This window comes from Sus scrofa, chromosome 18, assembly GCF_054392235.1.
Source record: "Sus scrofa isolate SSC_HxYL_T2T_F1_AM1 chromosome 18, Sscrofa_HxYL_maternal_Yorkshire_Landrace_v2.0, whole genome shotgun sequence".
In the NCBI taxonomy this organism is placed as follows: Eukaryota; Metazoa; Chordata; class Mammalia; order Artiodactyla; family Suidae; genus Sus; species Sus scrofa.
In genome coordinates this window covers 36,358,203-36,382,981 of record NC_139400.1, presented here as the reverse complement: position 1 = coordinate 36,382,981, position 24,779 = coordinate 36,358,203, and positions in this window count along the sequence as shown.

The window sequence follows — 24,779 nt, the reverse complement described above, 5'->3', positions numbered from 1 at the left end:
AACCTACACCACAGCTCACAGCAACGCCGGATCGTTAACCCACTGAGCAAGGGCAGGGACTGAACCCGCGACCTCATGGTTCCTAGTCGGATTCGTTAACCACTGCGCCACTACGGGAACTCCTAATTATCCTAATTCTTGAAATAGTTTGGATTTCCAGTTGCTAAAGATAAAATTTTATTCTCTATATATTCATGAATTTATATTGGGGAAATAAACTAGAAAAACCTAATATTAAAGTAATTTTACTACCTAAATTATTGGTTTATACACAAGATTATTTTGAGGTTATCTAGTCTTTATCAAATGCACTAAATCTAAAATGAATATGGAGTTCCTATCGTGGCTCATCAGAAATGAATCTGTTTAGCATCTATGAGGACGAAGGTTTGATTCCAGCCTTGCTCAGTGTGTTAAGTATCTGGCATTGCCCTGAGCTGTGGTGTAGGTTGCAGACACGTCTCAGATCCCACGTGGCTGTGGCTGTGGTATAGGCTGGAAGCTGTAGCTCTAATTGGACCCCTAGCCTGGAAACTTCCATATTCCCTGGGTATAGCCCTAAAAAGAAAAAAACAGAAAAAAAAGAATGTAAAACATCATGAATTTGTAAATAATAATTTAAATAATCTGTTACTTTGGTATTAATTTTCTGTGGCTACCCCAACAAATTGCCACACATTTGGGGGATAAAGACATCATATATTTATTCTTTCAAAATTCTAGAAATCATTAATCCAAAATTAAGGTATTGTAAGGGTGATAGGGAAATGTGTTCCTTGTCTCTTCCATTTTCTGGTAGTTCCAGAGATTCCTTGGTTTGTGGCAGCACAACTCTCATTTCTGCTTCCATTTTCACCTAGTCTTTCCCTCTATGTCTGTTTCTCCTCTTCTCTTAGAAGCCTGCTCATCTGAGATCAATAATATAACTACATCAACAAACTTTTCTTCTTCCAAATAAAATCAGGGACACATTTTCCAGGGAACATATTTTTATTTTTATTTTTTGAGGAGCATGGGGGTGTTATCATTTGACCTACCACACTTTTTAAACTGTTTATTCTTCTTCCTACCACATTCTCCTTCCAAAAAGAATCACCTGAATTTTACTCATCTTATTTATTTTTGCACTCAGACTCATAAAGTAGTAGTATTCAGTGTTCTACTCTTTTTTTATGAATCTTGATATGAAACTTGATGCAGATGAATCTGAATTTTCCAAAGTAGTGTTGGTGCATCTGCTGATTCTTATCAAAATTAAGGACAAGACTAAATACTGAGTATTTTGGGGGAATATGCAAATACAAAAGTGCATTGGATTTAGTGGTTTGAACATTATCTATGATTAACAAAGTTGGAGGAATCGATTCTACCAAGGTTGTGAACTCGAGTTTTTAAATCTGAACATTCTTACTGTAAAAAATAGCACAAAAACACAAAGGAGACAACTGAACATTAATCATAGAATAGTAGAATTTTAGTTCCTTGCTAAAACAAATCACATCTGTTCTAGTTACTCTGTATATGAGTCACTGAGTTTTTCAATTTATGAAATAAAGAAGCCCATTTATGTTTTGTAGTCACATTTTAAAAAATACTAGAGAACCTAAAATTCCTTCATATACTTTCTCTGGCAAACTTCTGATATTTTCAGATTATATATTGGTGAGCTACAGGAATGCTTTTAAATTTCTGCCACCATAAAAGAAAATAATCCCCCAATATTAAATATACGGAAAATAATGCAGTGTTTTGTGACCAACACATTTTGGGAAAAGATTTTAGTGAAAATCAGGAGTGTCAGAGAAGAAGAAATGTTTCATAATTTTCATTAATCTTAAATGTAACATTCCAGATTCAGTACCTTTATGAACTGTATTGTTGTTAAGATTAATATGGTATTGGAATTATCAACTTATAGGAAGTATATTGAAATAATACCCTTTTAATAATAGCAATAATCATTTATATGTTAACTAGTATAATGACAAGAATATTCTTGGGATAGATGACCTGGATTTGAATCTTGCTTCTTTTTAATATCATGATTTTGGATAAGTTTCTCATCAAATCTAAATTTCAGTTAATCACCTACAAATAGAAGTAATAATGCCTAGCTAACAGTTTCCTTGGAAAGAGTAAGTTAAACAATATAGTACAGATAAAATCAACTAACAGTACCTGAAATATCGAACATTAACAATAAACTTCCTTAAGTTAAAATTTCAATATAAGTATATTGGAATTTTTATTAGTTTTTGTTTGCCCGACTGGTTTTATTAAAGTTTAATTGTTGCTAGTATATAAAATACTGATTCAATTGCACTTTTATTTACATTCTTTTTAGTGGTGACATTTAAAATGTTTTAAGGGTGAGTTTAGAATATGTGATTAAGCTTCTAAAATCAGACCTTTGTAAGAACAAAATTCTTTTATTTTATATGTCGGGGAGAGTCTGAATTAAGATCCTCCCTTCACAGATAGTACTGTAGCATGCTGCTGTTCATAAAGAAGAAAACACTTCTAATTGCTAATTTGAAAAACTTGAGCTTGTTGTCTTCAAAGGGCAGATACGTAGAAACTTTTCCACCTTTCTTGATTATAGATGGTCTACTTGAGAAAATAGGTATTTAAAAGTCTTTTACTTGATCAAAAATAAAAGAGCCTGGGATTTATTTTAGTTTGCCCTAACAGCATAGGGAATTAGGGCAATACTTTTAGCTATTGAAAGAAATGACCTTGGTTTGCCTAGTTATTCACCTCTCTTTCATTCGGATCTATAGACATGATGTGACCTTTCTGGAGGGAAAAAGTCATTGTGTCATGTCTCCTAACTTTCTCTAACCTAAGCCAATTTTGCCTAATATAATTATCTCAAATTTTATTGATTTTATATGTGGTCAGCACTTAGAGTTGTAAATGATTTAGAAGGAAACATGACATGACTCTGGCCGTAGGGAGCTTAAAATTTACTGGGGGTTTAACCCAAGAAATTACTAGAACTCATTATTTAAATTAACTTAATCAAATGTATTAGTTAATAAATATTCTTGGCCCTCAGGGAAAGAACAGATTATGGATTGCGGTGGTTTAAAAGAACTGTCATGAAGGTTAGCAGAAGGTTGACTGGAGTTGGACATTGAACAATAGGTAGGGCTTGTATAGGTGAGGAAGACAAAGAAGGTAATTCAGGTCCTTGTGAAAGCCGTCATATTTATGATATGTTCTCAGCTGAGCGATGAAATACTCTGACTAATGCAGAGACTTCCTGTTATGTGAGAACAGTGGTTTGTTGGATATGAAGAGACATACTTAAATATAAACAGAGTTGTGTAAGCATTACTCTATAGTCAGTAGGATCCGGTGTAGGATTTAGAAATATTAAATAAGTAGGTAAATAGATATGTAGTTGTCACAATGCCATAATTTGAATCCATCAAAAAAAGGGTGAAGAACTTAAGAACATGGAAGACCATTACAATTATCTAAGCTTGGGATGATGAGAGTCCAAAGTAGAAATGGAAGAAAAAATAGAACATGTACTTCACACAAAATAACCTTTTTTGAGATAGGTAAACCAGATACTGATTAAATAGATCAAAAACCAAACAGCAACAACAAAAAAATCAAAGTACCAGGAGGTTGAATTAAATGTCAAAGCCATAAATGAGAATCCAGATGTCTTGGCTCCCAGTACTGAATGTTTTCCAGTAAATAATAAATATGAGTTTAAAGAACAAAAAATTAGCTCTCCAGTGATGACTTAATTTTGGTAGAGGAAACAAGTTATAATTTATACTTAGCACAATTACTAGTACCTCTCCATCTTTACCCAAACTGTTGATTAGTTTTTTCTCTTTATATGTAAGAAAGCTTCATCAAATATATTACTGAGCTCTGGATAACTCTAAAGATAATAGGAATTTCTCAATGTCACAAATATTAATATAGTACATCTTCTTCAGAAGGTAGTGTTAAGAGTGAATGATTTTGTTAACTACCACACCATATGACATATGTTATTGTGGAATATTATGATTTAAATATTTACATTTATAAAAATATATTATAATCAAAAGGGTTTTATTCACATGTTTATTTTATTTTGTTACCTGTCACTTCTTTGGCTTTTCACTTGTCTTCCCTGGTCTGGCATATTCTTCTTGATTAGCCCTTGAGGGTCTTTCAATTTAACTAATTCTTATTAATCCTTAAGACTGAGTGAAGATTTGCTTCTTTCTGTTAAAACATTTTCCCCACCCCCTTATATCAGATTAGGGCCCATGCTCCAACAGTATTTTACACATCTTTCTGTTTCCTTTTTTTTTTCCCCTTTTGTTATAGTTATTTATCATAGCTACATACTAAAAGCTCCAAATTCCACAAGGTCAGGTATTGCATATGTCTTTTCCTTTAATCTGTTCTCTGCACCTAATGTGGTAAGAACCTACACCCAGTCACTGGGATAAGGATTTGTTGAATGGCTATTTGTCTAAGATTGTTCGTTTTTGGTGATCAAGGCATTCTTCCCTAAGTGCCCTCAGGACAGATCTCTACTGTGTTTCCACAGTTAGTGGCTTTATCCTCTGCATTTCCACAGTGTTTTGATCAATGTCTTTTATATTAATATATAAAATATTTGGTAATTCTTCTATTAGCATTAGGTTTACAGGATACCATTTATATCTGGAAAATAAGCCTCTTCTCTGGAAAAGAGTGGTGGCATCTAACACTAATCAGATTGTTTTATAATCTCTTTGAGCCTGTTTCTTCAAATCTGAAATATTAGAAAATTATTAATAATTTAATTTAGAACACACTATTGGAGATTAAATATGTCAAATTAATTAAAGCATATGAATATACAAAGTATAAACAGCCTGGAAGGTAGTAAGTTGTCAACAATTTTTTTTTCTTTTTCCTTTTTATTCCTATTTGTTTGTTTCCCTTCTTTCCATTTCCTTTCTTCTTTCTCTCCTTTCTTTTCCCAATTTGTGAACAACAAAGCTTGAAGAATATTATTGAATTTACTTTGTGTCACCAATATTAAGCATAGTAGCATGGTGCTTGAAAGCAGCTAATCCTAATCGCTAGACCACCAGGGTGTGGTGAGCATAGTACTATGGGGTAACTTTAAAGAAATGATTGAATTAATGGTAAAACAAATGACAGAAGTTACTCATGTCTGTCCATTTTTGGAATCATGAACTCTATGTGGTGATATCTATTTATTATTTATTATTTATTATTATTATTTATTTTTCTTTTTTGGCTGCCACATGGACTATGGAGTTCCCAGGCAAGGGATCAGATCCAAGCCACAGTGGCAACGTTGGATACTTTAACTCACTGTGCTGGGCTTGAGATTGAACCTGCTGTTGGACACTACAGAGACATCTGCTGATCCACTTGGGCCAGAGTGGGAACTTCTATGTAGTGATATGTAGATAAAATCAAGATTGAAACGAATGTCTCTGTTGACCCTAAATATCTCCTTCATCTCTGTTTTTCTTATAGATGATAGAAATACAGCTATTATATTATTTTTTATTTTTTGTGATTTTTTTTTCAGGATAAAAAAATTTGTGTCATTGTAGAGGGAATAAACCATGGCAAAAAAAAAAAAAAAAACTTTTAAACTGTAGTTGCAAGGAATTTCAGGCTCTTGTTTCATTTGTTTCTTCATCCACTGTTTTCCTTTGCTTTCTTTCTTCATTTATTCCTTTCTTCCTTCCTTTTAAAATGTGATATTCACTGAAGGATTTTTATAGGTCCTCTTTATCCAGTTGAAAAAAACACTCTTCTATTATTAATTTGGTGAGGATTTGTGTCATGAGATTTCAGATTTTTGTGTCTTCTTCAGATAATCATGTAGTTGTTATCTGTTTTTTATTGTTAATACAGCTTATTACATTAATTGGCTTTCAAATGTTAAACTGATTTTACATTCCTTAGATAAAGTCCCTTTGGACATTGCGATAAATTGTATTATGTGTTTCTGAAGTTGGTTTCCTAATATTTTCTTACTGATTTTTGAATCTAAGTTCATGATGGATATTGATCTATACTCTAAAATTTTTTTTTGTTCATTTATTTCATCTTTTTGTTGGCATTGAAGTTAACTATGACATCTATCTATAAATTATATTTAACAGCTTTATTGAGGAATAATTGATATATACACTGCACATTTTAAATACATACCATTTCATGAATTTTGCATTATTTACATCTGGCTTTTGTATCAGATTAACACTGGCTTTATTAGATAAGTTGAGTGGTACTTTCTCCCACTCTGTTTTCTGGACATTTTCATTCAATATCAATATTGTTTCTTCATTGAGTATTTGATGAATTCATCAATGAAGACATATAGGCCTGGAATTTTTTTTGGGAAATGATTTTTAGTTGATTATTTAATTAATTTATTTGTTATAGGTCTATTAAGATTTTCTATATCTTCTTGAGCCATTATGATAGTTTGTGTTTTTCTAGGACTATATCCATTTCAACAAAGTTGTGTTTTTTTGTTGACATGAAGATGTTTTTGTAATATTTGCTTATAGATTTTAATTCCTATGACAACTGTAGGTAATGTATTTCTGATTTGGTAATATGCCTCTTCTCTCTCCTTTTTTCTTGGCTAGTCTAACCAAAGTTTTATCAACTGTTGATATTTTCAAAGAAGCAACTTTAAATTTCAATCATTTTTCTATTCCCTTTGTATTTTCTACTTCATTTATTTTTACTATCTTTTTTCTTTCTTTAAACTTGATTTGCTGTTATTTTCTGACCATAAGTGTTTGTGTGTTTGTGCGTGTGTATCCCAAAACAATAGCAGATTGGTTGTTTTCAAATTCTTACAGTAATTTTTGGTATATGTATGTGTGTATGTGTGTGTGCATATATATATAATATATATATATATATATACACAGAAATATATATATACATATATGTATGTAATATAGTTATGTGTGTATGAATATATACATACATGCATACCCATATATATAATACACGTGGGCATATATAAATATATATACACATATAAATATAAATATATAAATTATATGTAAGTGTATATATATATACACACATATACATGGCAGCAATATGTAGCATATATATACACAGCACACATACTATATATACATATCCACACATATGTATATATTTATATCAACAATTTGATTAATAGTAATCTTCAAAACTTCTTTATCCTTAGTAATTTTTTATTTTTTTTTCTATCAATTACTGAGAGAGTGGTGTTACTATCTACAATTCACATTTTTTAATAGTCTACCTTGTCTTCATTTCTGTCGTTCATTGTGTTATGCTTGGGTACACGTAAAATGTTTATATCTTATTGTATTGACTCTTTTATATTATGTAGTGTATTTTTTATTTTTCTCTAGTAATTTGTTTTATTTCATAGTCTTTCTATGATATGAATTTAGCCACTCCAATTCTCTATGGTTAATATTTGTATGATATATCATTTTAATCTTTAACATTTCAACCTATGTGCTTCATTGAATATGAAATACATGACTTGTAGAAAACATATATCTGGATCTAGCTTTTTATTCAGTGTGAGAATCTTTGGCTTCTGTTTAATGTATTTAGTCCATTCCATTTAACATATATTTTGTTATGCTTGGTTTTACATATAAATTTTTGGTGTGTATTTTTTATACATGTTATTTCATTTTTCCTCTATTTCTAATTTTATATTTTTGTGGCATATAATTATTTCCATGTACCACTTCAATTCTTAATTGATATTTAACTGTATATTTTTAGCTATTTCCTTACTGATTGCTTTGAGATTTAAAATGTACATTTAATTTATCACAATCTACATAAAATTAACACTGAGTTAATTCTGATGAAACATTCCACAGTTATTCCAACTACCAACAGTGAGGTGCAGTTATTGTCACATGTATTGCATAACTACATGATATAAATTATATTATTTTTAAAATTGTTGCTCAGTTTTCAACAAAATTTTTGAGATATATATAAAGGAATGAGAGTATGACTTATTACTTAATTACTTAAGTGATAGTTGGTTTATTCACAATGTTCTACAATAATGTTATCACCCAATAAAATACACTGCATCCATTATATAGTTACTCTCTATTTCCCTTATTCCTATACCCAGGTAACTTTATCTGCTTTCTGTCACTACAAATTTGCATATTTTGGATGTATCCTATAAGACAAATCATAAATGTGTACCTTTACTCTCTGGCTTCTTTTGGGTAGCATAATATTCTCCAAGATATCCAAGTAGTAGCATTTATTAGTATTTTTATCTACTTATGGCTGAGTGATATTCATGTATAGCACAGTTTGTTGTTTGTTAATGCATCTGTGCATTGATGATAATGTATTTCTGTTTAGATCTGTTTAAACGTATTTGCTTGGAATTTGTTGAGATTCTTAAATGTGTAGCTTTATGTCTTTCATCAAGTTTTGAATGTTTCTGAATGTTATTTCTTCAGACAGTTATTACCTGCTCAAAGGAGTTTTTGGTAATTGACTAATTCCTGGGGCTTCCTCCCCCAGCATATTCCAATGGACCAGTCTCTCTCCTAATTTTAAGATTTTCTCTTCACTTTGTCCTTCAGAGTTTGAGCCTTTTGTATCTAGATGCTGAAATCTTTGTGTAATTCTACTTGGAGTTCATTGAGTTTCTTGACTGGGTGGCTTAATGTTTTACAGTTATTTTCAGGATTTAAGCATTATTTCTTCACATACTTTTTTTTTTTTTCTACTCGTTATTTCTATTCTCCTTCTGGGACTTCCATTATAATTATGTTGGCATACATGATGTAGTCTTACAGTCCTTGACACTCTCATATACAACTTTTTTCTTTCTTCAGATATCGTATCTCTATTTGTCTATCTACATTTACTGATTTGTTAGTTTCAAGTCTGATGTTGAGTTAGTGAATGTGTACTTTCAGTTTTAATTCTTTTCAAATCTAGGTTTTACTTTGATTTTTTTTCCTAGTTTCTGCTATTCTATTGAGATTCTCTATTTATTGAGTCATAGTCATCATTTTCCCTTTACTTCTTTCAATATGATTTCCTTTAATAAAGGAGTTTATTTGTAAAAGCAAGGCACACACTTCTTTGTCCTTAATATATATCACAATTTCCTATTTCTTTGCATGTCTCAATTTTTTTGTTAAAAATGGATATTATAGATATGATATTGTAGCAAAATTGAATTTTGAATTTTCTTCTCTCCTCTCTTCTCATTCTCTATAACATTTTCTTTCTTTTTATTTTATATAAGGTATAGACTTAAACTGTGAAATCCTCCCCTTTCCTATTTCCTTTATGTGATTTCTAAGCACTTATATCTCTGTTCAGACACATTGAACCTGTCAGGCTTCTACTCTCTGCCAATTTCAGTGTGGGTTTGCAAACATACTGCAAGTTTAGCCAATTATCAAGCTTCCCTTGGCTTTCACTTTCAGCTGAGATATCTGTCTCTTTTCACATGTACTTATTCCCCAGTCAGCCAGGAAAATAGGAAGAGCTTGCCATGGGTTTTCTGGTGTTTTATTTCAAGAATCTTCATGTTGAATTTTTTCAGGGGATCACCTAACACCCCATCTTGGATGGAAAGTTCAAGCTAGCAGATATTAAGGTTTTCCCAATTGTTTCCTACTCAGTTTGCTACATTTACTGACAATATCTCCACTGGTTCATGTCCCTTGCTTAAAATCATGTCTAGTCCCTCTAGCAATAGTGTTGCTAGTTTTCCCATCCTCTGCCCTTTTAAAATCATTCTCAACAACTGAGTTGGGAGTCTGAACCACATGACAAAAAGTCCACACATTTTCTCTGTTACTATGTAAAACTGTATCAGTTAACTATGTTTTAATGTTCTTTAATATATTTTTATTTGGTTTAATTCAAGGGCCCCCCAAATAGTTTTTTTTTTTTTTTTTTTTTTTTTTTGTCTTTTTTGTCTTTTTGTTGTTGTTGTTGTTGTTGTTGTTGCTATTTCTTGGGCCGCTCCCGCGGCATATGGAGGTTCCCAGGCTAGGGGTTGAATCGGAGCTGTAGCCACCGGCCTACGCCAGAGCCACAGCAACGCGGGATCCGAGCCACGTCTGCAACCTACATCACAGCTCACGGCAACGCCGGATCGTTAACCCACTGAGCAAGGGCAGGGACCGAACCCGCAACCTCATGGTTCCTAGTCGGATTCGTTAACCACTGCGCCACGACGGGAACTCCCCAAATAGTTTTTAATGGTAATATTGAACAGTTTTTTATATTTGTCATTTAGAGGGGGATTAGTAGCATCTTTATACCACTATAGCCAAATGTATAGTAGCCTCTTTGTCCCAGATCCTTTATTGAGACAATTTTTGCTTGTTAATTTGCATTTCTGGAACAAAAATAACAGCAAAGGGTTTCTGGTTAAAGGAAGAAAGAAGGGTTGGGATCAGCACAGCAATTAAGCCTGAGGTAAACCTGATTGATGTCTTTCTAAGGATAGGTCACTGTGCATGGATAAAAATGATATCTCTATAAGCATCTTGAGTACATGGAAATGTTCCATGAAAAAGAAAAAGTTCAGGGATTAGGAGACTGGATTTTTTTCAGCTATGGTGTGTTTGAGGAATATATGCAACTTAATCACATAGTTTGGCAGTTTCCAAATGCCTGCCTGTAGATCAGCTGCATTTGAGTCAGTTTTAAGATAGTTTTTCAGGACTCCTATCAGAATTCCTGATTCAGTGGGAGAAGATGGGAGGTAGGGTCTTTATTTTTAATAAGCATCAATGTAAATTATATATTTAAATACATACAAAAATGCACTGTATTTTTCTTGAAGATTTCTTGAATCTTCCTCTAGCCTATATCAGGATCATAAGCGGACATTCTTCTTTCGATATACAATTATGCACCATCTGTGTGGTGCTTTTTTGGTGCATTGTACTTCCTTGAAATAAAATATGACTTATTTTTTTCCTCCATTGATTATGGTACCTAGTTCAGACAGTGGCTGTAGTTTATGTAGGTGTTAGCAGCTCAGCAGAAAGAAGATTGTTTACCTATTGAAAATGCTGGCACAGCCCCCTTGGCAAGGGTGAATGATCCGTGTGAGGCCAGAGAGTTCTGGGAAAATCCTTGCATCATGTTTGTTGTCTTTCCACATTTCCTAAGAAAGGATATTTTTGCTTGTGGTCTACCAACATAAGCTTCTTTTAAAAAAATCCTAAACCTTAAGAGAAAGATTAAAAAAAAAATAGTACGGGATAAGCTTTTGGGGGATATACATATAAGTTTGCAGTGCATTAGAGCTGCTAGTGAAAGAGCTATTGGCATGCGTATGCACTAAAATTAAATCTGTGAGCAATGACAAATAAAAGGAGATCAAATTAGAAGAATTTATAGACTCACTTTTGTCTTCTGCTGTTTTTGTATCACTGGAAGTCTAGGTGACACACATTTATAGTTGCTATAAAGCACTGATTATGTTCTCTTAGCTTAGTGGCATAGAAAGCTAGGCTGAAATGAAGGTAGTGAAGGATGTAATTGATTAAAAATATCTAGATAATATAAAGAAAACTGTGGACCAAGCAGATTTTTCACAATTATGATAGTTTAATGTTCATACTATTTTTACTTTTATAATGATATTTTTTATAGTAAACAGCCATTCTGTGCTTCACACATTTGTGAGGTTTTCAGAACAAGAAATACTGGCTTCCCTTAGAGCGTAAAAAAATTGATAATCAGAGAAGTGGCTTGCACAAAGTCATAGGAAGAGAAATGAATGATCTGCTAGAAAGACTCAGTTTGAGGCAGTGACTGTGATCTCATTCCCAAGAGTAGAAATTCTTCAAATATCTGCTAGCTGATGGTCTCAGAAAACAATCAGACAAACAAACAAATGGTTCAGGAGACCTGATAGGTATGATTTATCACAAAATGCCAAATGATCTCGAAAGTAGCTTAGTGGCTTAAATCAATAGTGAATGTGCATGTTTTTTTCCATCTATCACCCAGTGATATTAGAGATGACAGTTTATTTGATGAAGGCATCAGTATTTTGTGCATTTTATTATGAGATTTGCTACTAGATTTTATGAGTTCTTTTGAAAGAAAACTTTGTCACCATTTAAAATATATTTTATTAATATACTCACTTTAAAAATGTATTTGTGCAATTTTTGGAAATGCTGAGTTTTGCTCTTCTTTGGTCTCAAAAAGGCATAATAAATCTCCCCTGATGCTGGTTCCTGACAAATCCCCAGTCACATTTAGCTATTAAAGTCAATTCTACCTTATTCATTTCTCATCATATCAGAACAAGAGACACAGAAGTGTTGTGCATCTTTGGGACTGTAGATTATCATTTAAAATGTGCTGATACACCTGAAGTCTTAAAGTTAAATTAATAACTGCATAAGAGAGCAATTTCCTGGCATTCTGTGTTCTTCAATTCAAGGGTTTTATCCTAGATGAGTGCACAATTCTACTCTGGAAAATGAGTTTTAATAGATATACTTTATGTAAAAATGAAGCAGTAATGAGCCAGGATTTACTATTTGAGCCTAAAATTTATGCTAAATTAGAGTGTATAAATAAAACGGTTGATATAATGGAATTATGGATAGATAAATAGATATAAATGGATTTATAATTTTTTTTTGAAAATTTGGCAATTTTATTAATCTCAGGAATGGCCCCAATTTATGCCTCTCTCAATTCTGATGTGTCTGATCTGCTGGCCTGGAACTGCTGCTTTTCTCAAGTTGGGCATGCTTAGCCTCTACATTCATCAAAAATCATGTATCAAACTTGGTGCTAAGTCAGATAGCTGGTGCATTTTTAATGTTATTGTATTCTTGTGCTTTATTGCCATGCTCTTACTAGGCCCTTTTGGTTGTTGACTGCTGCTTTTCTTTTTTGAAATAACCCTTTTTGTTTGTTTGCTTTTCTTTTTTGAACCTCTGTTTTATTCACTTTGGTACGTGTTTCCACATTCTTCCTGACTGTGGACCACATGCCCTTTTCTGAATTCTGGTGTTTTGTTGTTCATCTGCCTAATTTCTTATTGTCTTTGTCAGCAAGAACCCTCTGATAAATACATAACCCTGAACAGTACTATTGCACTTTCTAATTATCTTATCATCATTATTTATTAGGGAGCCAGTTTGTCTGAGTACATCAGATATGCTGTCTCCTCTAGTGTGGTTCTATTGCTGTTGGTTAATTAGTTGAAAGCAGTTAAAATATCTATCCTCTGATCCCTTCCTCTGTTGAGTTGGGAGTAGGGTTGGAGGAAGTGAATCAGTGGGAAATAAAAAGGTCACCTGGACTAAATTTCCTCCTATCTTGACCTTCAAGTATGCAAACTAATGAAACTTGCCCAGGAGGAAGAGACTTTGCTTCTGAAATGCCCTTAGCAAGATGTCCTTGAAGGATTACTCAAGATGTATCAACATGGCTCCTGGAAAAAGTCATGTAGGTGGTACAACTCTCTGTAGTATATAACATGATATGTTTTATATGCTAGCCTTTTGTGAAGTGATCTTGTGAACTTCACTTAAGAAACTTCAAGTATTCTGGACCAGAGAGGTTTTTCTAACATGAGAAGAAAGTTGGGCCTAACTCCTGACAGCTCTACCTAGTGTAGTCCTTTAATCGTCTGTGTCCTTGGTCCTTGATAAGATTAGTAAACCTTGACCTTAGTTAAGATCTCTGATCGTTGTGAGTCTGATTTGACAATCTGCTGTTGTATATTATTGTCTCTAGTGTGGGACTGCCTGGATTTGAATCCCTGTATCCCAAGTTTTTACCTGTGGGCTTTAGGCAAATTCCCTAACCTGTCAATGATCAATTATCCTACCCATAAAATGGAGATTCAGAATAGTTTGTGTTTGGGATTAACACATGTAAAATGTAGAACAGTTTCTAGCACATAGTAAACTTGAACACAATGTTAAATAGTTTATTAAGATTCAATTCAGAAGAAGTCCACAGTAATAAACAACATTCTTCATGTACTTCTTGTGCACCAGGTACTGAGTCAGGAACTTTAAAATAATTATTTCCTTCTAATTTTTATAATCAACCCTATGAATAGTGAGATTTTCCACAAATGTGGAGAAGGAGACTAAGACTAGAATTTTTACTTTGTCCTTCTAAAGCATATGTAACATGTAACTGCATGTCACTCCACACGCCCAAATTGAATGTCTCTAGGCCCTTGATACTCAAAATGCTGTCTGCAGCATTAACATCACCTGGGAGCTTGTTAGAACTGCAGACTCTATGGCTCTATCAAAGACCTACTGATTCAGAATCTGCATTTTAACAAGATCCCTAGAGTGATGTGTATGCCTGTTAAAATTCAATAACCCCATTTTAGTTGTTTTAGGTATTTTTTCCCATGCCATTTTATCCAGTATATATGCTATGGTTTATAAATAAATATATTTTAATTGCTGTAGGTTTTCAGTGACCTTTGTGGTTTAATTTTCAGCTATAGCATGGGAGTCATTTCACTCATGCTCACTGCCAGTAAGTACTAAGGAAGAAGAATGGAAGGCAGAAAGTCAAGATGACGCTTTAAGCAGAAGGAAAAGTTCCATAATTGAACTGAGTATCTCTCCTAGTAGTTCTACTATCCAAACTGCATTAAAAAGTGAAGACACCATCACATGGGATTTAATTTCATGAATAGTTTTCAATAGAAATAAATCCTACATTTCCACAGTTTGCATTTTCTTGCATTTGTGTCTCTGTAAAATGAAATCAGATATGGACCATAAGTACTTGGTAATTATCAAGGCCCTGATTTTAGGGAAAGTAGTTTAGCTTGGATTTTGGTCCAGTGTTGTTCCATTCTGATTTATGAAAAATTTTGTGAAAGTTGTATACTTTTTATGGTTCAGATTTGATTGGAGAAAATTTTGTTTCTTGCAGTTTTCCTATTGATTAGAATGCATGGAATGCCAATAACATTGTTTCATAACAATACTAAAGTCCATGAACACTAGATCAAATACTGAAACAATCATGGTCATACTGTGGCATTATACTTTAAAAAAATTAGTGTAATGCTGGAAGCATTAAAACAGTAAATTAAAGAGAAAAATTTCTTTGATAATCCTTACCTTGTAAAAACAATAGCCAGTCATTGATCTTAATTCTCAGTCTTCTCTGGAACTTTGAAAATATAGAACAGCTTTAAGTCTGTAGAAATAAATTAAAACAGGGAGTTCCCATTGTGGCTCAATGCAGTGAACCCAACTAGCACTGTGAGGATGTGGATTTGATTCCTGGCCTCATTCAGTGGGTTGGGGCCCTGTTGTTGCCATGAGCTGTGGTGTAGGTCACTGGTGCAGCTTGGATCTGGTGTTGCTGTGGCTGTGGCATAGGCTGGCAGCTGTAGCTCTGATTCAGCCCCTAGCCTGGGAATTTCCAAATGCCACGGGTGCAGCCCTACAAAGACAGAAAAATTAAAAAATAAATAAATGGCAACAACCCAAAAGAAAACAGAGATTGTTTATTCATAACATGCAATTTCATTGATATCAGCATCTGTCCCTTGCATTTGTCAGAAATTCAAAGGCAGCCAGGAAAGTGGAAAAGCTTTACAGTACGGAAAAAAAAAAAAAAAAAAAAAAAAAAAAGGAGGTTTGAGGTATGCTCTGATTGTCTGATTGGAGGTTTTGACATTGGGAAGGGCAAAGTTTTGATACTGGGAAAAGGGCAAACTAGAATCGGACTCTGGTGTATAATGAATTTAGAGAGTGTATTTATTTGGGTTTTTCTACTTTGTCCTGACTTGGAACCAAAGGCAGAAATTAGGGAAACTGGCAGTCATTGACTAAACCCTAGTTGTTCTGGACCAATTACTGAAGAGGTTGTGGTTTGGCTTCCTGGATTCATTATTGCAGAGGTTGTGGGTCAAAATTATATTTTCCTATACCATCTGGCTATTGTCCATATATTCAGTCTTTTGAGACAGAATTCAAATTGTTGACATGAAAGAATTGAAAATATCAAACCTACTGTTATTATAATTAAAAAAACTAATGTTCTAACTTGGTTTTAGGCTAGAGCTCTCAATTACTAAAAGTTATTTTAAAATAGTACATATAAGCATTTTAATATTTGCATATGTGCTGAATAAAAAGCTGCCAACCAGAATTTCAGGAGAAATTACAAGGCATCATTGAGGTAATTTTACAGTTATTTTCTACATTTTTTGGAGCCCAGAAAAAAGCTGCAGTGAGGATTTTGAAAGGAAATTAAAAAAAAATGAATATGATGACTAAATTTATAGTCATCACTGGTAAGAGAAAAACACTGAAAATAGATCATCAGTGCAACCTTGAAAACAGTTAAAGATTAATTGAGTTAGAAAGTTTGGTCAACACTGTGACAAGCCCTTGTCTAACCTGTGTGATTAACTAGAGAAATGAAACAGTGAAATGAGTTTAACCAACATTTGAACATTTATACTGTTCCAAACACAGTTTTATGAGCTGGTAAATATTTTTAAAAGTAAGAAAGGATGAGGGGAAATGGTTGAGTAGTAGGACATGAGCCTTACCTAGTCTCACAAATACATTGAAAATACATCTACATGTGGAACTATTCACACAGAAAATTTGCTAAATACTGACAAAAGACCTCAGGATTATGATAGAGCAAGAAAAGCCTCACGAAACCAGATACAACAAAAGAAAGAAGAAAATGAAGTGAAAGGAAGTGAGATGGGATCTGCACCCCAGGAGGGAGCTGGAAAGAGGAAAATCTTCTATACCCTGGGAAGTTCCCCCATCAGTGAGGAGATCAGCAAAAGTGGAGGAGGAGCTCTAGACAATTGGTGTGAAACAGTGAAATGGAAACAATCCTCTACAAATGGTCAATGCCACAGCAACCCTGTGCGGGCTTCAGCAGGTGCCAGGAACTAAAACTCTGGCCTTTGAGTTCAGAGTCAAAGAGGGAGCTGGGGCTGGCTAAAACAGAAAAAGCAGGGGTTGGCTGCATGGAAACAGCCTGGACTAGAGTATAGGGCAACTACAATCGAAGGCATGAAAGCAGAGGCAGCCCACTTGGGCTTGGAGGCTAGGTGCCATTGTTTGAGGATACTGAAAGGGGCAGAATTCACCACTACAGTCTTGTTCCCTGTGTGTGCTTTCTCAAGCTACAGACAATATATGTTTCAGCTAGGGAGGGGAACCACTCCTAGCAATAGCTGGGAAGCAGCCCTGCCCTTAGGGCTACAGAGTTTTTAAAGTAGGTGCAGTAGCCACCTTAACATTGGCTCTCGGCTCCTGCCAGTGGCCCCTGTGCTAGTGGCCCCTGACCTGGGCCAGAAGAGTCAACAGTGGTGGTGCCCATTCCCTGCCAGAGCAGTAATCTGCCTGACCAGGAAAAACACAAGTGCCATGGCACTGCCCAGTGGCTCTGTAGAGGATTGCGTTAGCAATGCCAGTTCCAAAAGGTCCAAGAGAAGGCCACCAGTGCCCATTTCCCGTGGGATCTGTAAACTGCCTGACCTGGAAAAGCACAAGCCCCATGGCTCTGCCCAATGACCTGCAGGGCCTTGCACTAGCAGTGCCCAATCTGTGCCAAAAAGAGCCAAGAGAGGGCCACTGGGGCATGCTCCCTGCTGGAGCTGTGGGCTGTCCTACTGGAGAAAAGCACAAGCTGCAGGACCCCTGCCAGTGGCCCTGTGAAGGTCCATGGTAGTGGTACTCATTCCACACCAAGGGAACCATGGGCGACCCATTAGTCCATATTCCCAATCCATAGTGACCACAGAGAGCAGTCCTACCAGAAGCCAGGCAGAGGGAGAGACCACCAGAAGTATACATCCTGAAGCTACAGGAGGGGTTCCAGGAGACACTTCTACCTCTGCATGCTGCAAAAGCAATCCTGTGAACTGTTTACGCCTGCCACCTGCCTCACAGAACCCATCCCTAGCAGCCACCCAGCTCTAGGAGAGGAGGTGTGATACTGCTGCTCCCAACACATGCCCTGGGTACATGTGAACTGATACCACCCCTGAGAACTCCAGGACTGCACCTGCTGCTGCATCTTCATACCTGCTGTCAAGGAGATGATAAACAGAAATGTAGCCATTATGAGATGAAAAAGAAATAGCTTTCAGATGAAGGGTCAAAGACAAAAACAAAAAAACCGCTAAATGATGACATAGGTGCTAAATAATTCATAGGGTCGATAAGGTTTATCATAGGGATGCAAGGATTCAATATCTGCAAATCTATCAATTCGATACACCCCATCTACAAACTGAAAAATAAAACATGATCATCTCAATAGGTATGGTAAAAGCTTTTGACAAAATTCAACACCCATTCCTGATAGAACCCCTCCAGGGAATGAGGAGAAAAGGGAACTACCTCAATATGATAAAAAGTCATTTATGACAAACCCCACAGCTAATATCATTCTCAACAGTGAAAAACTGAAAACATTTCCACTAAGATCAGGAACAAGACAAGGATGTCCACTTTCATCAATGTTGTTCAACAAAGTTTTGGAAGTCCTAGTCATGACAATCAGAGAAGAAAAAGAAATAAAAGGAATCCAAATTGGAAAAGATGAAGTAAAGCTATTACTGCTTGCAGATGACATGATACTATACCTATAACATTCTGAAGACACTACCACTACCAGAAAACTATTATAGCATATCAGTGAATTTGGTAAAGTTGTAGGATACAAAATTAATACACAGAAATCAACTGCTTTTCTATATACTGACAATGAAAGATCCGGAAGAGAAGTTAGGGAATCCATCTCATTTACCATCACATCAAAAAGAATAAAATACCTAGGAATAAACCTCCTTAAAGAGACAAAAGCCTGTACTCTGAAAAATATAATATGCTGATGAAAGATATCAAAGGTGATACAAATAGATGGAAAGACATACCATGCTCTTGGATTGGAAGAATTAAGACACTCAAAATGGCAATACTACCTAAGGCAATTTATAGATTCAATACAATCCCTATCAAATAATCAATGACATTCTTTACAGAACTAGAACAAGATATTTTAAAATTTGTATGGGACCTCGAATAGCCAAAGTAATATTAAAAGAAAAAAGACCTCGAATAGCCAAAGTAATATTAAAAGAAAAAACAACTGGAGGAATCAGACTTCTTGACTCCAGACTACAAAGGTACGATCATCAAAACAGTATGGTACTGGCACAAAAACAGAAATATAGCTCAATGGAACAGGATAGAAAACCCAGGAATAAACCCAAGCACCTGTGGTCAACTAATCTGTGACAAATGAGGAAAGAATATACAGTGGACGAAAGATAGTCTCTTCAATAAATGTTGCTGGGAAAACTGGACAACCACATGTGAGAGAATGATATTAGAACATTGTCTAACACCATACACAAAAAATAAACTAAAAATGGATTAATGACCTAAATATAAGGCCAGATACTATAACACTCCTAGAGGAAAATGTAGGAAGAATGCTCTTTGACATAAATCACAGTACCCATCTTGTTTGATCCACCTCCTAGAATAATGACAACAAAGACAAAAATAAGCCAATCGAACATAACTAAACTCAAAAGCTTCTGCACAGCACAGAAAACCATTTAAAAAGCAAAAAGACAACCCTCAGAATTTGTAAGGGAGAAAATCTTTACAAATGACTCAACCGGCAAAGGTTTAATTTCTAAAATATACAAACAACTCAAAAACAAAAACAAAAAATCAGCCCAAATGAAAAATAGGCAAAAGACCTAAATAGACATTTCTCCAAAGAAGACATACAGATGGCTAGCGGGCCCATGAAAAAATGCTCAATATCACTAACTATTAGAGAAATGCAAATCAAAACTACAACCAGGTACCACCTCACACCAGTTAGAGTGGCCATCATTAACAAGTCAACAGACAAATGCTGGAGAGGGTGTGGAGAAAAGGGAGCCCTCCTTCACTGTTGGTAGGAATGTAAATGGGTACAATCACTAGGGAAAACAGTGTAGACGCACCTCAGAAAACTAAATATAGAACTTACATATGATCCATCAATCCCACTCCTGGGCATGTATCCAGGCAGAACTTTCCTTGAAAAAGATACATGCATCCACAAGTTCATTGCAGGACTATTCACAATAGCCAAGACATGGAAACAACCTAAATATCCATTGACAGATGAATGGATTAAGAATTTGTGGTACCTTTATACAATGTAATACTATTCAGCCATAGAAAGGAACAAAATAACGCCATTTGCAGCAACATGTATGAAACTAGAGACTCTCATATTAAGCGAAGTAAGTTAGAAAGAAAAAGACAAACACCATGTTATATCACTTATATGTGGAGTCTAAAATATGACACAAATGATCTGTCTACAAAATAGCAACAGATCATTGACAAGGAGGGCACACTTGTTTGCCAGGGGAAGTTGGGAGAGAGGGGGATTCATGTGGAATTTGGGGGTTGGTAGATGCAGACTGTTACTTTTAAAATAGGAGTTCCCGTCGTGGTGCAGTGGTTAACGAATCCGTCTAGGAACCATGAGGTTGCCGGTTCAATCCTTGGCCTTGCTTATTGGGTTGAGGATCTGGTGTTTCTGTGGGCTGTGATGTGGGTCCCATTCGCAGCTCGGATCCCGCGTTGCTGTGGCTCTGGCGTAGGCCGGTGGCTACAGCTCCAATTCGGCCCCTAGCCTGGGAACCTCCATGTGCCACAGAAGCGGCCCTAGAAAAGGCAAAAAGACAAAAAATAAAAAAATAAAAAATAAAAAAATAAATAAAATGAGATGGGTGATGAGGTCCTGCTGTACCGCACAGGGAACTGTATCCAATTTCTTGGATAAGAACCTAGTGGAAAATGAAAAAAATGGGTGTGTATGGGTGGTTGGGTCACTTTGCTGTATAGCAGAAATTGAAGGAACATTGTAAATCAACTATACTAATAATTTTTTTAATAAATAAAAACTAGATTAAAAGTCAGTTATCATGTAAATTGGTGCAGTGTATAAACATTGTTTCTTTTACCCAGATGTAAAAATCTCTTATTTAAGTATGACAGTGTCTTTTTAAGAAATGGATTGTGGCAGCTAAAAGTACCAATCGATGGCTCGTCTTATTACATTTAAAGGATAGTAAATTTATGCTTTTTATACTTAATGTATGTCCCATTTGCCTGCAGTTAGGAATACCAAATATAAGAATGCCATCAGAAAATGTATATGTTTCTAACTTTCACTTTTATTTAATTTCAAACTTTAATATATTAATTAAAAATTACAACACAGCTTATATATAGTTACCAGTGAAAGAATTTATAGTTCAGTCATCTTCATTGGTATTACGTTTTTGGTAATCAAAGATAAATAGTATTAGAAACTTGACTATTTAGTTTATATACTTCTTAGTTATCAATTAAACTTAGTAAAGAACATAGACATTCTCACTGGATTTTTTAAAGCTCTTCTGAGAGTCCACAAAATTTCTCCATTCCTTACTTTGGGATTCTGAATTAATAGTGCCAATAGCATTTTCCAAGTTCCTCCTTGGCTGCAAATTTGTATCCATTTAATATGTGCTCCTGTAGGTAGTTAATGAACTAGGTCAAGATAATCAAAATTGTTCACTAATTGGACAGCTTAAAGGTATGCCTGAAAGAGATTTATCTGTTGAAAGAGAGTAAAATTAATACAGTCAAACTGAGAAAAAAAAAATAGGAGACGGATGTTTTAAAAGCTTCAATGAATTTTGCATTATTGTATCAGGCTGGTTTAAATGTATGCTCTCACAATATATGCAGAGTTTGCTTTTACTTTTAATTTGATTTTTTTACTGTTTTAATGATTTATTTGAAGATTCTGAGAACAAGCAGTTGAGGATGAGCTCTTCCCTAATCCCGAACAAATTTATTGTGTCTCTTACAGTCCTCTACACACCCCTTGAAACCTCACAAAGTGTCTTTTCCAAAAATCTCTTTACTGGTTTGCTGCTCTTTCTCTGACCACTCTTCTCTTCCTCACTTCCTTGACTTCTCCCTTGACTGTTTATTCACTTCCTATTTTAAAAAGGCCCTGCAACTAAAGCATCTGTAACAAAACTTCTAGAGACAATCTTCCCCTGTTCCTAAAGCCTAGCTTTGGAGTTTAACTTTGGCCATACCCCACATTCACCTCCCAAATGCCACTTTTGCCCCTAAAACACATACAATACCACATCAAAGTATTACATCTTAGATACTGCTATATCTAAGTACATACAATATTCATTTAAGAGAATTTCTTACTGGTTTCTAAGGATATCAGTTTTCTTTGAATTCATACACTTACTACAAATCCTCCTTCCCTCAGTTTTTACCATTGGGTGTCCATTTTGAAAATACATTTTAAGGATCCCTTCAAAACAGACATGTTTGTTTTATCATAATCTTAATGTAATCTTAAAGATGCCAGTATAGGTAATAACATTTCTCATGTTTAAAGAGAAAATTATAGAAATTCTGCTCTTTATGCAAATTTCAAAGACAAAATAAAGACAAAGTCAACTTTATTCTTAGAAGAATGAACCTTTTGAACTTTTTGTGGAAACTGTTCCATATGAAAAGTTCTCATGCTTGAGAGTGTACAGCACTCCAGAAATGACTATCATTATGTTCCCTGTGAGAGAAAGGCAGACGTTACCAAAGAGAGGTCTATTTTGTCTTTCCTTAAACTTTCTTTCTTTCTTTCTTTCTTTTTTTTCTTTTTAGGGCTGTACTTGTGTGCATGGAAGTTTCCAGGCTAGTAGTTGAATCAGATCTGCAGGTGCCAGCCTATGCCACAGCCACGCCAGATCCAAGCCATGTCTGAAACCTACACCATAGCTCAGGGCAATGCCAGAGCCTTAACCCACTGAACAGGGCCAGGGATGGAACCTGCATCCTCATAGATAGTAGTTGAGTTCATTACCACTGAGTCACAATGGGAACTCCTAAACTTCATTTTTTAAAAATCTGAACTTGAGAAAAACACTCATGTGGCTATAAAAATATTTTGAAAAACTACTAAAAATAAGGCAAAATAAATTGTGAATGTTTTCTTTGGAAAAAATACACCTCTTTAAAGTCTACATAGGCGTTCCCATCGTGGCTTAGCTGAGATGCATCTGACTAGTATCCGTGAGGACACAGGTTCGACCACTTGCCTTGCTCAGTGGGTTAAGGATCCGGCATTGCCATAAGCATAGTGTAAGTGTAGGCTGCAGTCTCAGCTAGGATCTGGCATTGTTGTGGCTGTAGCATAGGCCGGCAGCTACAGCTCTGATTCAGCCTCTAGCCTGGGAACCTCCATATGCCACAGGTGCAGCCCTAAAAAGACAAAAAAATAAAATAAAATAAAACAAACCCTACATAATTTCATTGTTTTGATTTTTTCTGCTGATTCACAAACAAGAGTAGTTTTTATATAAAGCATACCTTGAGAATTATATAATCAGTTGAAAAGTTAACCTAAATTGAATAATTAACAAATTTTGTGAATTTTATTTGTCAGCAATAATCCTCCTATTTGATAAAAACAACTAGTGAGCATTAAAAATCATTTGCATGTTCTTGATACGGGAAATGTTTCTCTTTAACCTTCTCGTTATAAAGAGCAGGACATTCTGGGTACCATTGCAAACCAATAAACCCTTTGAATGCATTTACTGTTTTCCCAGGAATCCCTATTATTAGCAATATCTCTAGGACAGCAATCTCTGCCTCATAGAAATATTATGCAGAACAGAAATATAAGCCATACAAGTGCTTTTAAATACTCTTGTAGTCATATTAAAGCAGTAAGTAATATTAATTTTAATATTTTATTTTGCCATTGGTTCAATGTAAAATTATTGAGACACTTTCCATCATTTTTTTCCTTCTAAATTAAAAAATTCAGTGCATATTTTATACTTATAGGACATCTCAAATTGAACTAACTCTGTTTCAGGTACTCAATAGCAGTTATGTGACTAAAGGGTGCCATATCAAACCATACAGCTCTTCTGTTTATTCCAAATTTTCAACTGCTACTGATAAATCACTTGATTAAAATTTCACAAGTTTGATCCTCCACAAGCATATAAATGTAGAGAAATGGAAACATATAGGAACATTAAAGACATCTCTTGATTGAGAAAGTGATTGATGCCATTTTTGTTAAAATTCAGTAAGCATAGTTTATGGTTACTTCCAATATGTACAATTTAATTTTTGCTTGATGCCATTGTGGTTCTACACTAAGAAGAGTATGTTCTTTCAGATGGTAATTTGATTTGTTTTAATAACTGTTCTTGAATAATAGTATAAATGCCAGCACTTGATGGCAAGGCATGGACAAACATACTCACCCACACATATCTCAGTAGTACACAGAAACATTAGAAAACCTCTGATATATAGTGAATGGTCAAGAAAAGTGATTCCACGAAGGTATATGAAACTGAACTTTATGATGTTCTAACACTCTTTTGTCAGACTATTCTTTCCATATGAACAAAGGCTGATAAAATAAATTATGCTCATTATATAAAACTAAATAAGGGAAATAACCTGCAATATATAGTGTTTCTTTTCTCTTTTAGATTTGATTATACAGGTCTTTTCTTGGCCACTCAAGATACAGCATTTATTTTTATTAGCAATATAATTTTGTTCATAAATTTTAAAGTATTTTTTTCCTCAAGTATCATTCAACTTAAGGTTTTAGTGGTATTATGTCTTCAG